We start from the raw sequence: 21,565 nt of genomic DNA on the forward strand, positions 1-21,565 counted from the left end.
ACAGAACAGAACAGGGACTCAAATTTAGAAAACCAACTTATGCTTGCTTAAGGGTAAAGGTGAGTTGGGGTGCTGCATAAAACCAGAGATTGAAATGAGCACAGATAAAGTTCCTTAAGTCAAATATGGAATAGACAAGAGCTACTCCTTGCTCAACGAAATGGACTCAACACCGCATATTAAACGCCTAAGAATGTACCTGACTAGTAAGTATCGGAAAACCTATGGATTGCTATGTCTCCAAAAGAGAATCAAGCATGTGTACAGGGGCATAAACGCAGCAGTGATAGGATTGGAGAGGTTCGGTGAGCAAATGAAGACCCTTTGAAGCCATATTGCATGGTACCCATTCCACGGGTCTCAACTCTCCAGGTTTAAGGTATTCTTCCATCAGCTAAAACATGCATGTGGAACCTAGAGTATGATCAACCATGTGATCGGGAGACGTGTTCAAATATGTCTCAGTTTTCGTACCCTGGTACTCGGGTGCAACATTCCAGACGCTTTACTAACACTCTCCCGACTTGGAGAGTCAGTCCCTTTAACCTCCTGTTTGGCCCAGTTTGCAATTTCTGCGGAAGATGAACAGGAATAGCGAGAACCAATGAGAGGCTAGCTGGAGGTGTCTGGACGGGCAAATTTAACTCTCATTTCCCACCAGGAAGAGGAATTAACCAAAGGCTCAGCGTGCCGTGCCGGAACCAGATTAGGGCCTGAAGCCATCCTGCGGAGTTGCGGCCAGCTCAAAGAAAGCGAATTGAAGAAAGGACCTCAGGGGCACTGTAATTCACAAACCTGCAGAGTTATAAATGACAGCTATCGTCCAAAAATAGACTGAAGTAAGGCTGCCAAGAGGACTTGAAAGCGGGGCAGAATTGCAGGAAACCGATTTCAGGAGGTAGACTGGAATTGCATTGAAAGCATAGGAAAAGAGGCAGAACGTCCACAATGATGCACTTGGCCAAAAAGGGCGTATGCGTTTTTTCCTGAATATATTCAGGAATAAATGCATACGCCCTTTTTGGCCAACCAAGCAAGCTTGCAAAGGAAATCTGCACTACAATGAAGTCTCACTTCCCCCCGGGCAAAAGGGCCATCTGAATAAAGTGTAAAATCCAGAAAGGCAGGACAGGCCATGGAGAACTGGGAGCCTTGTTATGCGGACGGGCGGGGTGTAAATTGCCAACAACCACTCGGGAGAAGTGTATGGTGTTTCCTGAAACATCTAAAAAACAAAGCAACAGAGCCTAGGGCACTTCCACTTATGGTCCTATAGCTTAGGGAAATTAAAATCAAAAAGACACAGCCACCCCAAAGTTTGGGACGCCTCCGTTTACAAGAACCTCGTTTACAGTACAAGTTCAATATCACAGAAAGTGAAAAATGGATAAAGAACTTGTGGTACTTACGTACAATGCAGTATCACTCAGAAATGAAATCTATGTCATCAGGCCCGTAGCAGCATAATGAGTGGATTCAGGTACGATGATTCTAACTGAAATAAGTCACACAGAAAAAGAAACATCATAAGATATCACTAATACACGGAATGTAAACTTGGCTACACAGGAACTGCATTCCAAAACAGAACAGGGTCTCAAATTTAGAAAACCAACTTATGCTTGCTTAAGGGGAAAGGTGAGTTGGGGTGCTGCATAAAACCAGAGATTGAAATGAGCACAGATAAAGTTCCTTAAGCCAAATATGGACTAGACAAGAGCTACTCCTTGCTCAACGAAATGGACTCAACACCCCATATTAAACGCCTAAGAATGTACCTGACTAGTAAGTATCTTAAAACCTATGGATTGCTATGTCTCCAAAAGAGAATCAAGCGTGTGTACAGGGGCATAAACGCAGCAGTGATAGGATTGGAGAGGTTCGGTGAGCAAATGAAGACCCTTTGAAGTCATATTGCATGGTACCCATTCCACAGGTCTCAACTCTCCAGGTTTAAGGTATTCTTCCTTCAGCTAAAACATGCATGTGGAACCCAAGTATGATCAACCATGTGAACGGGAGACGTGTTCAAATATGTCTCAGTTGTCCTCCCCTGGTACTCGGGTGCAACATTCCAGACGCTTTACTAACACTCTCCCGACTTGGAGAGTCAGTCCCTTTAACCTCCTGTTTGGCCCAGTTTGCAATTTCTGCGGAAGATGAACAGGAATAGCGAGAACCAATGAGAGGCTAGCTGGAGGTGTCTGGACGGGCAAATTTAACTCTCATTTCCCACCAGGAAGAGGAATTAAACAAAGGCTCAGCGTGCCGTGCCGGAACCAGATTAGGGCCTGAAGCCATCCTGCGGTGTTGCGGCCAGCTCAAAGAAAGCGAGTTGAAGAAAGGAGCTCAGGGGCACTGTAATTCACAAACCTGCAGAGTTATAAATGACAGCTATCGTCCAAAAATAGACTGAAGTAAGGCTGCCAAGAGGACTTGAAAGCGGGGCAGAATTGCAGGAAACCGATTTCAGGAGGTAGACTGGAATTGCATTGAAAGCATAGGAAAAGAGGCAGAACGTCCACAATGATGCACTTGGCCAAAAAGGGCGTATGCGTTTTTTCCTGAATATATTCAGGAAAAAACGCATACGCACTTTTTGGCCAACCAAGCAAGCTTGCAAAGGAAATCTGCACTACAATGAAGTCTCACTTCCCCCCGGTCAAAAGGGCCATCTGAAAAAAGTGTAAAATCCAGAAAGGCAGGACAGGCCATGGAGAACTGGGAGCCTTGTTATGCTGATGGGCGGGATGTAAATTGCCAACAGACACTCGGGAGAAGTGTATGGTGTTTCCTGAAACATCTAAAAAACAAAGCAACAGAGCCTAGGGCACTTCCACTTATGGTCCTATAGAATAGGGAAATTAAAATCAAAAAGACACAGCCACCCCAAAGTTTGGGACGCCTCTGTTTACAAGAACCTCGTTTACAGTACAAGTTCAACATCGCAGAAAGTGAAAAATGGATAAAGAAGTTGTGGTATTTACTTACAAAGCAATATCATTCAGCAATGAAATCTATGTCATCCGGCCCTTAGCATCACAATGAGTGGATTCAGGTATGATGATTCTAACTGAAATAAGTCACACAGAAAAAGAAACATCATAAGATATCAGTAATACACGGAATGTAAACTTGGCTACACAGGAACTGAATTACAGAACAGAACAGGGTCTCAAATTTAGAAAACCAACTTATGCTTGCTTAAGGGTAAAGGTGAGTTGGGGTGCTGCATAAAACCAGAGATTGAAATGAGCACAGATAAAGTTCCTTAAGTCAAATATGGAATAGACAAGAGCTACTCCTTGCTCAACGAAATGGACTCAACACCGCATATTAAACGCCTAAGAATGTACCTGACTAGTAAGTATCTTAAAACCTAGGGATTGCTATGTCTCCAAAAGAGAATCAAGCATGTGTACAGGGGCATAAACGCAGCAGTGATAGGATTGGAGAGGTTCGGTGACCAAATGAAGACCCTTTGAAGTCATATTGCATGGTACCCATTCCACGGGTTTCAACTACCCAGGTTTAAGGTATTCTTCCTTCAGCTAAAACATGCATGTGGAACCCAGAGTATGATCAACCATGTGAACGGGAGACGTGTTCAAATATGTCTCAGTTTTCCTCCCCTGGTACTCGGGTGCAACATTCCAGACGCTTTACTAACACTCTCCCCACTTGGAGAGTCAGCGCCTTTAACCTCCTGTTTGGCCCAGTTTGCAATTTCTGCGGAAGATGAACAGGAATAGCGAGAACCAATGAGAGACTAGCTGGAGGTGTCTGGACGGGCAAATTTAACTCTCATTTCCCACCAGGAAGAGGAATTAACCAAAGGCTCAGCATGCCGGGCCGGAACCAGATTAGGGCCTGAAGCCATCCTGCGGTGTTGCGGCCAGGTCACAAGAAAGCGAGTTGAAGAAAGGAGCTCAGGGGCACTGTAATTCACAAACCTGCAGAGTTATAAATGACAGCTATCGTCCAAAAATAGACTGAAGTAAGGCTGCCAAGAGGACTTGAAAGCGGGGCAGAATTGCAGGAAACTGATTTCAGGAGGTAGACTGGAATTGCATTGAAAGCATAGGAGAAGAGGCAGAACGTCCACAATGATGCACTTGGCCAAAAAGGGCGTATGCGTTTTTTCCTGAATATATTCAGGAAAAAACGCATACGCCCTTTTTGGCCAACCAAGCAAGCTTGCAAAGGAAATCTGCACTACAATGAAGTCTCACTTCCCCCCGGTCAAAAGGGCCATCCGAAAAAAGTGTAAAATCCAGAAAGGCAGGACAGGCCATGGAGAACTGGGAGCCTTGTTATGCTGATGGGCGGGATGTAAATTGCCAACAACCACTCGGGAGAAGTGTATGGTGTTTCCTGAAACATCTAAAAAACAAAGCAACAGAGCCTAGGGCACTGCCACTTATGGTCCTATAGCTTAGGGAAATTAAAATCAAAAAGACACAGCCACCCCAAAGTTTGGGACGCCTCCGTTTACAAGAACCTCGTTCACCATACAAGTTCAATATCACAGAAAGTGAAAAATGGATAAAGAACATGTGGTACTTACGTACAATGCAGTATCACTCAGCAATGAAATCTATGTCATCAGGCCCGTAGCAGCATAATGAGTGGATTCAGGTACGATGATTCTAACTGAAATAAGTCACACAGAAAAAGAAACATCATAAGATATCACTAATACACGGAATGTAAACTTGGCAACAGAGGAACTGCATTCCAAAACAGAACAGGGTCTCAAATTTAGAAAACCAACTTATGCTTGCTTAAGGGGAAAGGTGAGTTGGGGTGCTGCATAAAACCAGAGATTGAAATGAGCACAGATAAAGTTCCTTAAGCCAAATATGGAATAGACAAGAGCTACTCCTTGCTCAACGAAATGGACTCAACACCCCATATTAAATGCCTAAGAATGTACCTGACTAGTAAGTATCTTAAAACCTATGGATTGCTACGTCTCCAAAAGAGAATCAAGCGTGTGTACAGGGGCATAAACGCAGCAGTGATAGGATTGGAGAGGTTCGGTGAGCAAATGAAGACCCTTTGAAGTCATATTGCATGGTACCCATTACACGGGTCTCAACTCTCCAGGTTTAAGGTATTCTTCCTTCAGCTAATACATGCATGTGGAACCCAAGTATGATCAACCATGTGAACGGGAGACGTGTTCAAATATGTCTAAGTTTTCCTCCCCTGGTACTCGGGTGCAACATTCCAGACGCTTTACTAACACTCTCCCCACTTGGAGAGTCAGCGCCTTTAACCTCCTGTTTGGCACAGTTTGCAATTTCTGCGGAAGATGAACAGGAATAGCGAGAACCAATGAGAGGCTAGCTGGAGGTGTCTGGACGGGCAAATTTAACTCTCATTTCCCAACAGGAAGAGGAAATAACCAAAGGCTCAGCGTGCCGTGCCGGAAACAGATTAGGGCCTGAAGCCATCCTGCGGTGTTGCGGCCAGGTCACAAGAAAGCGAGTTGAAGAAAGGAGCTCAGGGGCACTGTAATTCACAAACCTGCAGAGTTATAAAAGACAGCTATCGTCCAAAAATAGACTGAAGTAAGGCTGCCAAGAGGACTTGAAAGCGGGGCAGAATTGCAGGAAACCGATTTCAGGAGGTAGACTGGAATTGCATTGAAAGCATAGGAAAAGAGGCAGAACGTCCACAATGATGCACTTGGCCAAAAAGGGCGTATGCGTTTTTTCCTGAATATATTCAGGGAAAAACGCATACGCCCTTTTTGGCCAACCAAGCAAGCTTGCAAAGGAAATCTGCACTACAATGAAGTCTCACTTCCCCCCGGTCAAAAGGGCCATCTGAAAAAAGTGTAAAATCCAGAAAGGCAGGACAGGCCATGGAGAACTGGGAGCCTTGTTATGCTGATGGGCGGGATGTAAATTGCCAACAACCACTCAGGAGAAGTGTATGGTGTTTCCTGAAACATCTAAAAAACAAAGCAACAGAACCTAGTGCACTTCCACTTATGGTCCTATAGCATAGGGAAATTAAAATCAAAAAGACACAGCCACCCCAAAGTTTGGAACGGCTCTGTTTACAAGAACCTCGTTTACAGTACAAGTTCAACATCGCAGAAAGTGAAAAATGGATAAAGAAGTTGTGGTATTTACTTACAAAGCAATATCACTCAGCAATGAAATCTGTGTCATCAGGCCCTTAGCAGCACAATGAGTGGATTCAGGTATGATGATTCTAACTGAAGTAAGTCACACAGAAAAAGAAACATCATAAGATATCAGTAATACACGGAATGTAAACTTGGCTACACAGGAACTGAATTACAGAACAGAACAGGGTCTCAAATTTAGAAAACCAACTTATGCTTGCTTAAGGGTAAAGGTGAGTTGGGGTGCTGCATAAAACCAGAGATTGAAATGAGCACAGATAAAGTTCCTTAAGTCAAATATGGAATAGACAAGAGCTACTCCTTGCTCAATGAAATGGACTCAACACCGCATATTAAACACCTAAGAATGTACCTGACTAGTAAGTATCTTAAAACCTATGGATTGCTATGTCTCCGAAAGAGAATCAAGCATGTGTACAGGGGCATAAACGCAGCAGTGATAGGATTGGAGAGGTTCGGTGAGCAAATGAAGACCCTTTGAAGTCATATTGCATGGTACCCATTCCACGGGTTTCAACTACCCAGGTTTAAGGTATTCTTCCTTCAGCTAAAACATGCATGTGGAACCTAGAGTATGATCAACCATGTGATCGGGAGACGTGTTCAAATATGTCTCAGTTTTCGTACCCTGGTACTCGGGTGCAACATTCCAGACGCTTTACCTACACTCTCCCGACTTGGAGAGTCAGTCCCTTTAACCTCCTGTTTGGCCCAGTTTGCAATTTCTGCAGAAGATGAACAGGAATAGCGAGAACCAATGAGAGACTAGCTGGAGGTGTCTGGACGGGCAAATTTAACTCTCATTTCCCAACAGGAAGAGGAAATAACCAAAGGCTCAGCGTGCCGTGCCGGAACCAGATTAGGGCCTGAAGCCATCCTGCGGTGTTGCGGCCAGGTCACAAGAAAGCGAGTTGAAGAAAGGAGCTCAGGGGCACTGTAATTCACAAACCTGCAGAGTTATAAATGACAGCTATCGTCCAAAAATAGACTGAAGTAAGGCTGCCAAGAGGACTTGAAAGCGGGGCAGAATTGCAGGAAACCGATTTCAGGAGGTAGACTGGAATTGCATTGAAAGCATAGGAAAAGAGGCAGAACGTCCACAATGATGCACTTGGCCAAAAAGGGCGTATGCGTTTTTTCCTGAATATATTCAGGAAAAAACGCATACGCCCTTTTTGGCCAACCAAGCAAGCTTGCAAAGGAAATCTGCACTACAATGAAGTCTCACTTCCCCCCGGTCAAAAGGGCCATCTGAAAAAAGTGTAAAATCCAGAAAGGCAGGACAGGCCATGGAGAACTGGGAGCCTTGTTATGCTGATGGGCGGGATGTAAATTGCCAACAGACACTCGGGAGAAGTGTATGGTGTTTCCTGAAACATCTAAAAAACAAAGCAACAGAGCCTAGGGCACTTCCACTTATGGTCCTATAGCTTAGGGAAATTAAAATCAAAAAGACACAGCCACCCCAAAGTTTGGAACGGCTCTGTTTACAAGAACCTCGTTTACAGTACAAGTTCAACATCGCAGAAAGTGAAAAATGGATAAAGAACTTGTGGTACTTATGTACAATGCAGTATCACTCAGCAATGAAATCTATGTCATCAGGCCCGTAGCAGCATAATGAGTAGATTCAGGTACGATGATTCTAACTGAAATAAGTCACACAGAAAAAGAAACATCATAAAATATCAGTAATACACGGAATGTAAACTTGGCTACACAGGAACTGAATTCCAAAACAGAACAGGGTCTCAAATTTAGAAAACCAACTTATGCTTGCTTAAGGGGAAAGGTGAGTTGGGGTGCTGCATAAAACCAGAGATTGAAATGAGCACAGATAAAGTTCCTTAAGCCAAATATGGAATAGACAAGAGCTACTCCTTGCTCAACGAAATGGACTCAATACCGCATATTAAACGCCTAAGAATGTACCTGACTAGTAAGTATCTTAAAACCTATGGATTGCTATGTCTCCGAAAGAGAATCAAGCATGTGTACAGGGGCATAAACGCAGCAGTGATAGGATTGGAGAGGTTCGGTGAGCAAATGAAGACCTTTGAAGTCATATTGCATGGTACCCATTCCACGGGTTTCAACTACCCAGGTTTTAGGTATTCTTCCTTCAGCTAAAACATGCATGTGGAACCCAAGTATGATCAACCATGTGAACGGGAGACGTGTTCAAATATGTCTCAGTTTTCCTCCCCTGGTACTCGGGTGCAACATTCCAGACGCTTTACTAACACTGTCCCCACTTGGAGAGTCAGCGCCTTTAACCTCCTGTTTGGCCCAGTTTGCAATTTCTGCGGAAGATGAACAGGAATAGCGAGAACCAATGAGAGGCTAGCTGGAGGTGTCTGGACGGGCAAATTTAACTCTCATTTCCCACCAGGAAGAGGAAATAACCAAAGGCTGAGCGTGCCGTACCGGAACCAGATTAGGGCCTGAAGCCATCCTGCGGTGTTGTGGCCAGCTCAAAAGAAACCGAGTTGAAGAAAGGAGCTCAGGGGCACTGTAATTCACAAACCTGCAGAGTTATAAATGACAGCTATCGTCCAAAAATAGACTGAAGTAAGGCTGCCAAGAGGACTTGAAAGCGGGGCAGAATTGCAGGAAACCGATTTCAGGAGGTAGACTGGAATTGCATTGAAAGCATAGGAAAAGAGGAAGAACGTCCACAATGATGCAAGTGGCCAAAAAGGGCGTATGCGTTTTTTCCTGAATATATTCAGGAAAAAACGCATACGCCCTTTTTGGCCAACCAAGCAAGCTTGCAAAGGAAATCTGCACTACAATGAAGTCTCACTTCCCCCCGGTCAAAAGGGCCATCTGAAAAAAGTGTAAAATCCAGAAAGGCAGGACAGGCCATGGAGAACTGGGAGCCTTGTTATGCTGATGGGCGGGATGTAAATTGCCAACAACCACTCGGGAGAAGTGTATGGTGTTTCCTGAAACATCTAAAAAACAAAGCAACAGAACCTAGGGCACTTCCACTTATGGTCCTATAGCTTAGGGAAATTAAAATCAAAAAGACACAGCCACCCCAAAGTTTGGAACGGCTCTGTTTACAAGAACCTCGTTTACCGTACAAGTTCAACATCGCAGAAAGTGAAAAATGGATAAAGAAGTTGTGGTATTTACTGAAAAAGCAATATCACTCAGCAATGAAATCTGTGTCATCAGGCCCTTAGCAGCACAATGAGTGGATTCAGGTATGATGATTCTAACTGAAGTAAGTCACACAGAAAAAGAAACATCATAAGATATCAGTAATACACGGAATGTAAACTTGGCTACACAGGAACTGAATTACAGAACAGAACAGGGTCTCAAATTTAGAAAACCAACTTATGCTTGCTTAAGGGTAAAGGTGAGTTGGGGTGCTGCATAAAACCAGAGATTGAAATGAGCACAGATAAAGTTCCTTAAGTCAAATATGGAATAGACAAGAGCTACTCCTTGCTCAACGAAATGGACTCAACACCGCATATTAAATGCCTAAGAATGTACCTGACTAGTAAGTATCTTAAAAACTTATGGATTGCTATGTCTCCGAAAGAGAATCAAGCATGTGTACAGGGGCATAAACGCAGCAGTGATAGGATTGGAGAGGTTCGGTGAGCAAATGAAGACCCTTTGAAGTCATATTGCATGGTACCCATTACACGCGTCTTAACTCTCCAGGTTTACGGTATTCTTCCTTCAGCTAAAACATGCATGTGGAACCCAAGTATGATCAACCATGTGAACGGGAGACGTGTTCAAATATGTCTCAGTTTTCCTCCCCTGGTACTCGGGTGCAACATTCCAGACGCTTTACTAACACTCTCCCCACTTGGAGAGTCAGCGCCTTTAACCTCCTGTTTGGCCCAGTTTGCAATTTCTGCGGAAGATGAACAGGAATAGCGAGAACCAATGAGAGACTAGCTGGAGGTGTCTGGACGGGTAAATTTAACTCTCATTTAACACCAGGAAAAGGAAATAACCAAAGGCTCAGCGTGCCGTGCCAGAACCAGATTAGGGCCTGAAGCCATCCTGCGGTGTTGCGGCCAGGTCACAAGAAAGCAAGTTGAAGAAAGGAGCTCAGGGGCACTGTAATGCACGAACCTGCAGAGTTATAAATGACAGCTATCGTCCAAAAATAGACTGAAGTAAGGCTGCCAAGAGGACTTGAAAGTGGGGCAGAATTGCAGGAAACCGATTTCAGGAGGTAGACTGTAATTGCTTTGAAAGCATAGGAGAAGAGGCAGAACGTCCACAATGATGCACTTGGCCAAAAAGGGCGTATGCGTTTTTTCCTGAATATATTTAGGAAAAAACGCATACGCCCTTTTTGGCCAACCAAGCAAGCTTGCAAAGGAAATCTGCACTACAATGAAGTCTCACTTCCCCCCGGTCAAAAGGGCCATCTGAAAAAAGTGTAAAATCCAGAAAGGCAGGACAGGCCATGGAGAATTGGGAGCCTTGTTATGATGATGGGCGGGATGTAAATTGCCAACAACCACTCGGGAGAAGTGTATGGTGTTTCCTGAAACATCTAAAAAACAAAGCAACAGAACCTAGGGCACTTCCACTTATGGTCCTATAGCTTAGGGAAATTAAAATCAAAAAGACACAGCCACCCCAAAGTTTGGAACGGCTCTGTTTTCAAGAACCTCGTTTACAGTACAAGTTCAACATCGCAGAAAGTGAAAAATGGATAAAGAAGTTGTGGTATTTACTTACAAAGCAATATCACTCAGCAATGAAATCTGTGTCATCAGGCACTTAGCAGCACAATGAGAGGATTCAGGTATGATGATTCTAACTGAAATAAGTCACACAGAAAAAGAAACATCATAAGATATCAGTAATACACGGAATGTAAACTTGGCTACACAGGAACTGAATTACAGAACAGAACAGGGTCTCAAATTTAGAAAACCAACTTATGCTTGCTTAAGGGTAAAGGTGAGTTGGGGTGCTGCATAAAACCAGAGATTGAAATGAGCACAGATAAAGTTCCTTAAGCCAAATATGGAATAGACAAGAGCTACTCCTTGCTCAACGAAATGGATTCAACACCCCATATTAAACGCCTAAGAATGTTCCTGACTAGTAAGTATCTTAAAACCTATGGATTGCTATGTCTCCAAAAGAGAATCAAGCGTGTGTACAGGGGAATAAACGCAGCAGTGATAGGATTGGAGAGGTTCGGTGAGCAAATGAAGACCCTTTGATGTCATATTGCATGGTACCCATTACACGGGTCTCAACTCTCCAGGTTTAAGGTATTCTTCCTTCAGCTAAAACATGCATGTGGAACCCAGAGTATGATCAACCATGTGAACGGGAGACGTGTTCAAATATGTCTCAGTTTTCCTCCCCTGGTACTCGGGTGCAACATTCCAGACGCTTTACTAACACTCTCCCCACTTGGAGAGTCAGCGCCTTTAACCTCCTGTTTGGCCCAGTTTGCAATTTCTGCGGAAGATGAACAGGAATAGCGAGAACCAATGAGAGACTAGCTGGAGGTGTCTGGACGGGCAAATTTAACTCTCATTTCCCACCAGGAAGAGGAATTAACCAAAGGCTCAGCATGCCGGGCCGGAACCAGATTAGGGCCTGAAGCCATCCTGCGGTGTTGCGGCCAGGTCACAAGAAAGCGAGTTGAAGAAAGGAGCTCAGGGGCACTGTAATTCACAAACCTGCAGAGTTATAAATGACAGCTATCGTCCAAAAATAGACTGAAGTAAGGCTGCCAAGAGGACTTGAAAGCGGGGCAGAATTGCAGGAAACCGATTTCAGGAGGTAGACTGGAATTGCATTGAAAGCATAGGAAAAGAGGCAGAACGTCCACAATGATGCACTTGGCCAAAAAGGGCGTATGCGTTTTTTCCTGAATATATTCAGGAAAAAACGCATACGCACTTTTTGGCCAACCAAGCAAGCTTGCAAAGGAAATCTGCACTACAATGAAGTCTCACTTCCCCCCGGTCAAAAGGGCCATCCGAAAAAAGTGTAAAATCCAGAAAGGCAACAGGCCATTGAGAACTGGGAGCCTTGTTATGCTGATGGGCGGGATGTAAATTGCCAACAACCACTCAGGAGAAGTGTATGGTGTTTCCTGAAACATCTAAAAAACAAAGCCACAGAGCCTAGGGCACTTCCACTTATGGTCCTATAGCTTAGGGAAATTAAAATCAAAAAGACACAGCCACCGCAAAGTTTGGAACGGCTCTGTTTACAAGAACCTCGTTTACAGTACAAGTTCAACATCGCAGAAAGTGAAAAATGGATAAAGAACTTGTGGTACTTACGTACAATGCAGTATCACTCAGCAATGAAATCTATGTCATCAGGCCCGTAGCAGCATAATGAGTAGATTCAGGTACGATGATTCTAACTGAAATAAGTCACACAGAAAAAGAAACATCATAAAATATCAGTAATACACGGAATGTAAACTTGGCTACACAGGAACTGAATTCCAAAACAGAACAGGGTCTCAAATTTAGAAAACCAACTTATGCTTGCTTAAGGGGAAAGGTGAGTTGGGGTGCTGCATAAAACCAGAGATTGAAATGAGCACAGATAAAGTTCCTTAAGCCAAATATGGAATAGACAAGAGCTACTCCTTGCTCAACGAAATGGACTCAATACCGCATATTAAACGCCTAAGAATGTACCTGACTAGTAAGTATCTTAAAACCTATGGATTGCTATGTCTCCGAAAGAGAATCAAGCATGTGTACAGGGGCATAAACGCAGCAGTGATAGGATTGGAGAGGTTCGGTGAGCAAATGAAGACCTTTGAAGTCATATTGCATGGTACCCATTCCACGGGTTTCAACTACCCAGGTTTTAGGTATTCTTCCTTCAGCTAAAACATGCATGTGGAACCCAAGTATGATCAACCATGTGAACGGGAGACGTGTTCAAATATGTCTCAGTTTTCCTCCCCTGGTACTCGGGTGCAACATTCCAGACGCTTTACTAACACTCTCCCCACTTGGAGAGTCAGCGCCTTTAACCTCCTGTTTGGCCCAGTTTGCAATTTCTGCGGAAGATGAACAGGAATAGCGAGAACCAATGAGAGGCTAGCTGGAGGTGTCTGGACGGGCAAATTTAACTCTCATTTCCCACCAGGAAGAGGAAATAACCAAAGGCTGAGCGTGCCGTACCGGAACCAGATTAGGGCCTGAAGCCATCCTGCGGTGTTGTGGCCAGCTCAAAAGAAAGCGAGTTGAAGAAAGGAGCTCAGGGGCACTGTAATTCACAAACCTGCAGTTATAAATGACAGCTATCGTCCAAAAATATACTGAAGTAAGGCTGCCAAGAGGACTTGAAAGCGGGGCAGAATTGCAGGAAACCGATTTCAGGAGGTAGACTGGAATTGCATTGAAAGCATAGGAAAAGAGGAAGAACGTCCACAATGATGCACTTGGCCAAAAAGGGCGTATGCGTTTTTTCCTGAATATATTCAGGAAAAAACGCATACGCCCTTTTTGGCCAACCAAGCAAGCTTGCAAAGGAAATCTGCACTACAATGAAGTCTCACTTCCCCCCGGTCAAAAGGGCCATCTGAAAAAAGTGTAAAATCCAGAAAGGCAGGACAGGCCATGGAGAACTGGGAGCCTTGTTATGCTGATGGGCGGGATGTAAATTGCCAACAACCACTCGGGAGAAGTGTATGGTGTTTCCTGAAACATCTAAAAAACAAAGCAACAGAACCTAGGGCACTTCCACTTATGGTCCTATAGCTTAGGGAAACTAAAATCAAAAAGACACAGCCACCCCAAAGTTTGGAACGGCTCTGTTTACAAGAACCTCGTTTACCGTACAAGTTCAACATCGCAGAAAGTGAAAAATGGATAAAGAAGTTGTGGTATTTACTTAAAAAGCAATATCACTCAGCAATGAAATCTGTGTCATCAGGCCCTTAGCAGCACAATGAGTGGATTCAGGTATGATGATTCTAACTGAAGTAAGTCACACAGAAAAAGAAACATCATAAGATATCAGTAATACACGGAATGTAAACTTGGCTACACAGGAACTGAATTACAGAACAGAACAGGGTCTCAAATTTAGAAAACCAACTTATGCTTGCTTAAGGGTAAAGGTGAGTTGGGGTGCTGCATAAAACCAGAGATTGAAATGAGCACAGATAAAGTTCCTTAAGTCAAATATGGAATAGACAAGAGCTACTCCTTGCTCAACGAAATGGACTCAACACCGCATATTAAACGCCTAAGAATGTACCTGACTAGTAAGTATCTTAAAAACTTATGGATTGCTATGTCTCCGAAAGAGAATCAAGCATGTGTACAGGGGCATAAACGCAGCAGTGATAGGATTGGAGAGGTTCGGTGAGCAAATGAAGACCCTTTGAAGTCATATTGCATGGTACCCATTACACGCGTCTTAACTCTCCAGGTTTACGGTATTCTTCCTTCAGCTAAAACATGCATGTGGAACCCAAGTATGATCAACCATGTGAACGGGAGACGTGTTCAAATATGTCTCAGTTTTCCTCCCCTGGTACTCGGGTGCAACATTCCAGACGCTTTACTAACACTCTCCCCACTTGGAGAGTCAGCGCCTTTAACCTCCTGTTTGGCCCAGTTTGCAATTTCTGCGGAAGATGAACAGGAATAGCGAGAACCAATGAGAGACTAGCTGGAGGTGTCTGGACGGGTAAATTTAACTCTCATTTAACACCAGGAAAAGGAAATAACCAAAGGCTCAGCGTGCCGTGCCAGAACCAGATTAGGGCCTGAAGCCATCCTGCGGTGTTGCGGCCAGGTCACAAGAAAGCAAGTTGAAGAAAGGAGCTCAGGGGCACTGTAATGCACGAACCTGCAGAGTTATAAATGACAGCTATCGTCCAAAAATAGACTGAAGTAAGGCTGCCAAGAGGACTTGAAAGTGGGGCAGAATTGCAGGAAACCGATTTCAGGAGGTAGACTGTAATTGCTTTGAAAGCATAGGAGAAGAGGCAGAACGTCCACAATGATGCACTTGGCCAAAAAGGGCGTATGCGTTTTTTCCTGAATATATTCAGGAAAAAACGCATACGCCCTTTTTGGCCAACCAAGCAAGCTTGCAAAGGAAATCTGCACTACAATGAAGTCTCACTTCCCCCCGGTCAAAAGGGCCATCTGAAAAAAGTGTAAAATCCAGAAAGGCAGGACAGGCCATGGAGAATTGGGAGCCTTGTTATGATGATGGGCGGGATGTAAATTGCCAACAACCACTCGGGAGAAGTGTATGGTGTTTCCTGAAACATCTAAAAAACAAAGCAACAGAACCTAGGGCACTTCCACTTATGGTCCTATAGCTTAGGGAAATTAAAATCAAAAAGACACAGCCACCCCAAAGTTTGGAACGGCTCTGTTTTCAAGAACCTCGTTTACAGTACAAGTTCAACATCGCAGAAAGTGAAAAATGGATAAAGAAGTTGTGGTATTTACTTACAAAGCAATATCACTCAGCAATGAAATCTGTGTCATCAGGCACTTAGCAGCACAATGAGAGGATTCAGGTATGATGATTCTAACTGAAATAAGTCACACAGAAAAAGAAACATCATAAGATATCAGTAATACACGGAATGTAAACTTGGCTACACAGGAACTGAATTACAGAACAGAACAGGGTCTCAAATTTAGAAAACCAACTTATGCTTGCTTAAGGGTAAAGGTGAGTTGGGGTGCTGCATAAAACCAGAGATTGAAATGAGCACAGATAAAGTTCCTTAAGCCAAATATGGAATAGACAAGAGCTACTCCTTGCTCAACGAAATGGATTCAACACCCCATATTAAACGCCTAAGAATGTTCCTGACTAGTAAGTATCTTAAAACCTATGGATTGCTATGTCTCCAAAAGAGAATCCAGCATGTGTACAGGGGCATAAACGCAGCAGTGATAGGATTGGAGAGGTTCGGTGAGCAAATGAAGACCCTTTGAAGTCATATTGCATGGTACCCATTCCACGGGTTTCAACTACCCAGGTTTAAGGTATTCTTCCTTCAGCTAAAACATGCATGTGGAACCTAGAGTATGATCAACCATGTGATCGGGAGACGTGTTCAAATATGTCTCAGTTTTCGTACCCTGGTACTCGGGTGCAACATTCCAGAGGCTTTACTAACACTCTCCCCACTTGGAGAGTCAGTCCCTTTAACCTCCTGTTTGGCCCAGTTTGCAATTTCTGCGGAAGATGAACAGGAATAGCGAGAACCAATGAGAGACTAGCTGGAGGTGTCTGGACGGGCAAATTTAACTCTCATTTCCCACCAGGAAGAGGAATTAACCAAAGGCTCAGCGTGCCGTGCCGGAACCAGATTAGGGCCTGAAGCCATCCTGCGGTGTTGCGGCCAGGTCACAAGAAAGCGAGTTGAAGAAAGGAGCTCAGGGGCACTGTAATTCACAAACCTGCAGAGTTATAAATGACAGCTATCGTCCAAAAATAGACTGAAGTAAGGCTGCCAAGAGGACTTGAAAGCGGGGCAGAATTGCAGGAAACCGATTTCAGGAGGTAGACTGGAATTGCATTGAAAGCATAGGAGAAGAGGCAGAACGTCCACAATGATGCACTTGGCCAAAAAGGGCGTATGCGTTTTTTCCTGAATATATTCAGGAAAAAACGCATACGCCCTTTTTGGCCAACCAAGCAAGCTTGCAAAGGAAATCTGCACTACAATGAAGTCTCACTTCCCCCCGGTCAAAAGGGCCATCTGAAAAAAGTGTAAAATCCAGAAAGGCAGGACAGGCCATGGAGAACTGGGAGCCTTGTTATGCTGATGGGCGGGATGTAAATTGCCAACAACCACTCGGGAGAAGTGTATGGTGTTTCCTGAAACATCTAAAAAACAAAGCAACAGAGCCTAGGGCACTGCCACTTATGGTCCTATAGCTTAGGGAAATGAAAATCAAAAAGACACAGCCACCCCAAAGTTTGGGACGCCTCTGTTTACAAGAACCTCGTTTACAGTACAAGTTCAACATCGCAGAAAGTGAAAAATGGATAAAGAAGTTGTGGTATTCACTTACAAAGCAATATCACTCAGCAATGAAATCTATGTCATCAGGCCCTTAGCATCACAATGAGTGGATTCAGGTATGATGATTCTAACTGAAATAAGTCACACAGAAAAAGAAACATCATAAGATATCAGTAATACACGGAATGTAAACTTGGCTACACAGGAACTGAATTACAGAACAGAACAGGGTCTCAAATTTAGAAAACCAACTTATGCTTGCTTAAGGGTAAAGGTGAGTTGGGGTGCTGCATAAAACCAGAGATTGAAATGAGCACAGATAAAGTTCCTTAAGTCAAATATGGAAGAGACAAGAGCTACTCCTTGCTCAACGAAATGGACTCAACACCGCATATTAAACGCCTAAGAATGTACCTGACTAGTAAGTATCGTAAAACCTATGGATTGCTATGTCTCCGAAAGAGAATCAAGCATGTGTACAGGGGCATAAACGCAGCAGTGATAGGATTGGAGAGGTTCGGTGAGCAAATGAAGACCCTTTGAAGTCATATTGCATGGTACCCATTCCACGGGTCTCAACTCTCCAGGTTTAAGGTATTCTTCCTTCAGCTAAAACATGCATGTGGAACCCAAGTATGATCAACCATGTGAACGGGAGACGTGTTCAAATATGTCTCAGGTTTCCTCCCCTGTTACTCGGGTGCAACATTCCAGACGCTTTACTAACACTCTCCCCACTTGGAGAGTCAGCGCCTTTAAACTCCTGTTTGGCCCAGTTTGCAATTTCTGCGGAAGATGAACAGGAATAGCGAGAACCAATGAGAGGCTAGCTGGAGGTGTCTGGACGGGCAAATTTAACTCTCATTTCCCACCAGGAAGAGGAAATAACCAAAGGCTCAGCGTGCCGTACCGGAACCAGATTAGGGCCTGAAGCCATCCTGCGGTGTTGCGGCCAGGTCACAAGAAAGCAAGTTGAAGAAAGGAGCTCAGGGGCACTGTAATGCACGAACCTGCAGAGTTATAAATGACAGCTATCGTCCAAAAATAGACTGAAGTAAGGCTGCCAAGAGGACTTGAAAGTGGGGCAGAATTGCAGGAAACCGATTTCAGGAGGTAGACTGTAATTGCTTTGAAAGCATAGGAGAAGAGGCAGAACGTCCACAATGATGCACTTGGCCAAAAAGGGCGTATGCGTTTTTTCCTGAATATATTCAGGAAAAAACGCATACGCCCTTTTTGGCCAACCAAGCAAGCTTGCAAAGGAAATCTGCACTACAATGAAGTCTCACTTCCCCCCGGTCAAAAGGGCCATCTGAAAAAAGTGTAAAATCCAGAAAGGCAGGACAGGCCATGGAGAATTGGGAGCCTTGTTATGATGATGGGCGGGATGTAAATTGCCAACAACCACTCGGGAGAAGTGTATGGTGTTTCCTGAAACATCTAAAAAACAAAGCAACAGAACCTAGGGCACTTCCACTTATGGTCCTATAGCTTAGGGAAATTAAAATCAAAAAGACACAGCCACCCCAAAGTTTGGAACGGCTCTGTTTTCAAGAACCTCGTTTACAGTACAAGTTCAACATCGCAGAAAGTGAAAAATGGATAAAGAAGTTGTGGTATTTACTTACAAAGCAATATCACTCAGCAATGAAATCTGTGTCATCAGGCACTTAGCAGCACAATGAGAGGATTCAGGTATGATGATTCTAACTGAAATAAGTCACACAGAAAAAGAAACATCATAAGATATCAGTAATACACGGAATGTAAACTTGGCTACACAGGAACTGAATTACAGAACAGAACAGGGTCTCAAATTTAGAAAACCAACTTATGCTTGCTTAAGGGTAAAGGTGAGTTGGGGTGCTGCATAAAACCAGAGATTGAAATGAGCACAGATAAAGTTCCTTAAGCCAAATATGGAATAGACAAGAGCTACTCCTTGCTCAACGAAATGGATTCAACACCCCATATTAAACGCCTAAGAATGTTCCTGAATAGTAAGTATCTTAAAACCTATGGATTGCTATGTCTCCAAAAGAGAATCCAGCATGTGTACAGGGGCATAAACGCAGCAGTGATAGGATTGGAGAGGTTCGGTGAGCAAATGAAGACCCTTTGAAGTCATATTGCATGGTACCCATTCCACGGGTTTCAACTACCCAGGTTTAAGGTATTCTTCCTTCAGCTAAAACATGCATGTGGAACCTAGAGTATGATCAACCATGTGATCGGGAGACGTGTTCAAATATGTCTCAGTTTTCGTACCCTGGTACTCGGGTGCAACATTCCAGAGGCTTTACTAACACTCTCCCCACTTGGAGAGTCAGTCCCTTTAACCTCCTCTTTGGCCCAGTTTGCAATTTCTGCGGAAGATGAACAGGAATAGCGAGAACCAATGAGAGACTAGCTGGAGGTGTCTGGACGGGCAAATTTAACTCTCATTTCCCACCAGGAAGAGGAATTAACCAAAGGCTCAGCGTGCCGTGCCGGAACCAGATTAGGGCCTGAAGCCATCCTGCGGTGTTGCGGCCAGGTCACAAGAAAGCGAGTTGAAGAAAGGAGCTCAGGGGCACTGTAATTCACAAACCTGCAGAGTTATAAATGACAGCTATCGTCCAAAAATAGACTGAAGTAAGGCTGCCAAGAGGACTTGAAAGCGGGGCAGAATTGCAGGAAACCGATTTCAGGAGGTAGACTGGAATTGCATTGAAAGCATAGGAGAAGAGGCAGAACGTCCACAATGATGCACTTGGCCAAAAAGGGCGTATGCGTTTTTTCCTGAATATATTCAGGAAAAAACGCATACGCCCTTTTTGGCCAACCAAGCAAGCTTGCAAAGGAAATCTGCACTACAATGAAGTCTCACTTCCCCCCGGTCAAAAGGGCCATCTGAAAAAAGTGTAAAATCCAGAAAGGCAGGACAGGCCATGGAGAACTGGGAGCCTTGTTATGCTGATGGGCGGGATGTAAATTGCCAACAACCACTCGGGAGAAGTGTATGGTGTTTCCTGAAACATCTAAAAAACAAAGCAACAGAACCTAGGGCACTTCCACTTATGGTCCTATAGCTTAGGGAAATTAAAATCAAAAAGACACAGCCACCCCAAAGTTTGGAACGGCTCTGTTTACAAGAACCTCGTTTACAGTACAAGTTCAACATCGCAGAAAGTGAAAAATGGATAAAGAAGTTGTGGTATTTACTTACAAAGCAATATCACTCAGCAATGAAATCTGTGTCATCAGGCCCTTAGCAGCACAATGAGTGGATTCAGGTATGATGATTCTAACTGAAGTAAGTCACACAGAAAAAGAAACATCATAAGATATCAGTAATACACGGAATGTAAACTTGGCTACACAGGAACTGAATTACAGAACAGAACAGGGTCTCAAATTTAGAAAACCAACTTATGCTTGCTTAAGGGTAAAGGTGAGTTGGGGTGCTGCATAAAACCAGAGATTGAAATGAGCACAGATAAAGTTCCTTAAGCCAAATATGGAATAGACAAGAGCTACTCCTTGCTCAACGAAATGGACTCAACACCGCATATTAAACGCCTAAGAATGTACCTGACTAGTAAGTATCTTAAAACCTATGGATTGCTATGTCTCCGAAAGAGAATCAAGCATGTGTACAGGGGCATAAACGCAGCAGTGATAGGATTGGAGAGGTTTGGTGAGCAAATGAAGACCCTTTGAAGTCATATTGCATGGTACCCATTACACGGGTCTTAACTCTCCAGGTTTAAGGTATTCTTCCTTCAGCTAAAACATGCATGTGGAACCCAAGTATGATCAACCATGTGAACGGGAGACGTGTTCAAATATGTCTCAGTTTTCCTCCCCTGGTACTCGGGTGCAACATTCCAGACGCTTTACGAACACTCTCCCCACTTGGAGAGTCAGCGCCTTTAACCTCCTGTTTGGCCCAGTTTGCAATTTCTGCGGAAGATGAACAGGATTAGCGAGAACCAATGAGAGACTAGCTGGAGGTGTCTGGACGGGCAAATTTAACTCTCATTTCCCACCAGGAAGAGGAAATAACGAAAGGCTCAGCGTGCCGTGCCGGAACCAGATTAGGGCCTGAAGCCATCCTGCGGTGTTGCGGCCAGGTCACAAGAAAGCGAGTTGAAGAAAGGAGCTCAGGGGCACTGTAATTCACAAACCTGCAGAGTTATAAATGACAGCTATTGTCCAAAAATAGACTGAAGTAAGGCTGCCAAGAGGACTTGAAAGCGGGGCAGAATTGCAGAAAACCGATTTCAGGAGGTAGACTGGAATTGCATTGAAAGCATAGGAAAAGAGGCAGAACGTCCACATTGATGCACTTGGCCAAAAAGGGCGTATGCGTTTTTTCCTGAATATATTCAGGAAAAAACGCATACGCCCTTTTTGGCCAACCAAGCAAG

The 21,565-nt window shown here is 44.0% G+C and overlaps 1 long non-coding RNA gene across 19 annotated transcripts in view; it reads right to left on the bottom strand.

Moving 5' to 3' along the window:
* The window catches only part of LOC307181459, a 1,863,373-nt gene that overhangs the window by 423,210 nt on the left and 1,418,598 nt on the right, over positions 1 to 21,565 (bottom strand). For all 19 annotated transcript variants that reach the window (XR_013826807.1, XR_013826808.1, XR_013826809.1 and 16 more), the window contains 2 exons: positions 14,039 to 14,124; positions 9,305 to 9,386 (listed from right to left, as the gene is read on the bottom strand). This is a non-coding gene — a long non-coding RNA (uncharacterized lncRNA). The remainder of the gene's footprint in view (positions 1 to 9,304; positions 9,387 to 14,038; positions 14,125 to 21,565) is intronic.

The sequence above is a fragment of the Stenella coeruleoalba genome (assembly GCF_951394435.1).
Source record: "Stenella coeruleoalba genome assembly, contig: scaffold_37, whole genome shotgun sequence".
Lineage (NCBI taxonomy): Eukaryota > Metazoa > Chordata > Mammalia > Artiodactyla > Delphinidae > Stenella > Stenella coeruleoalba.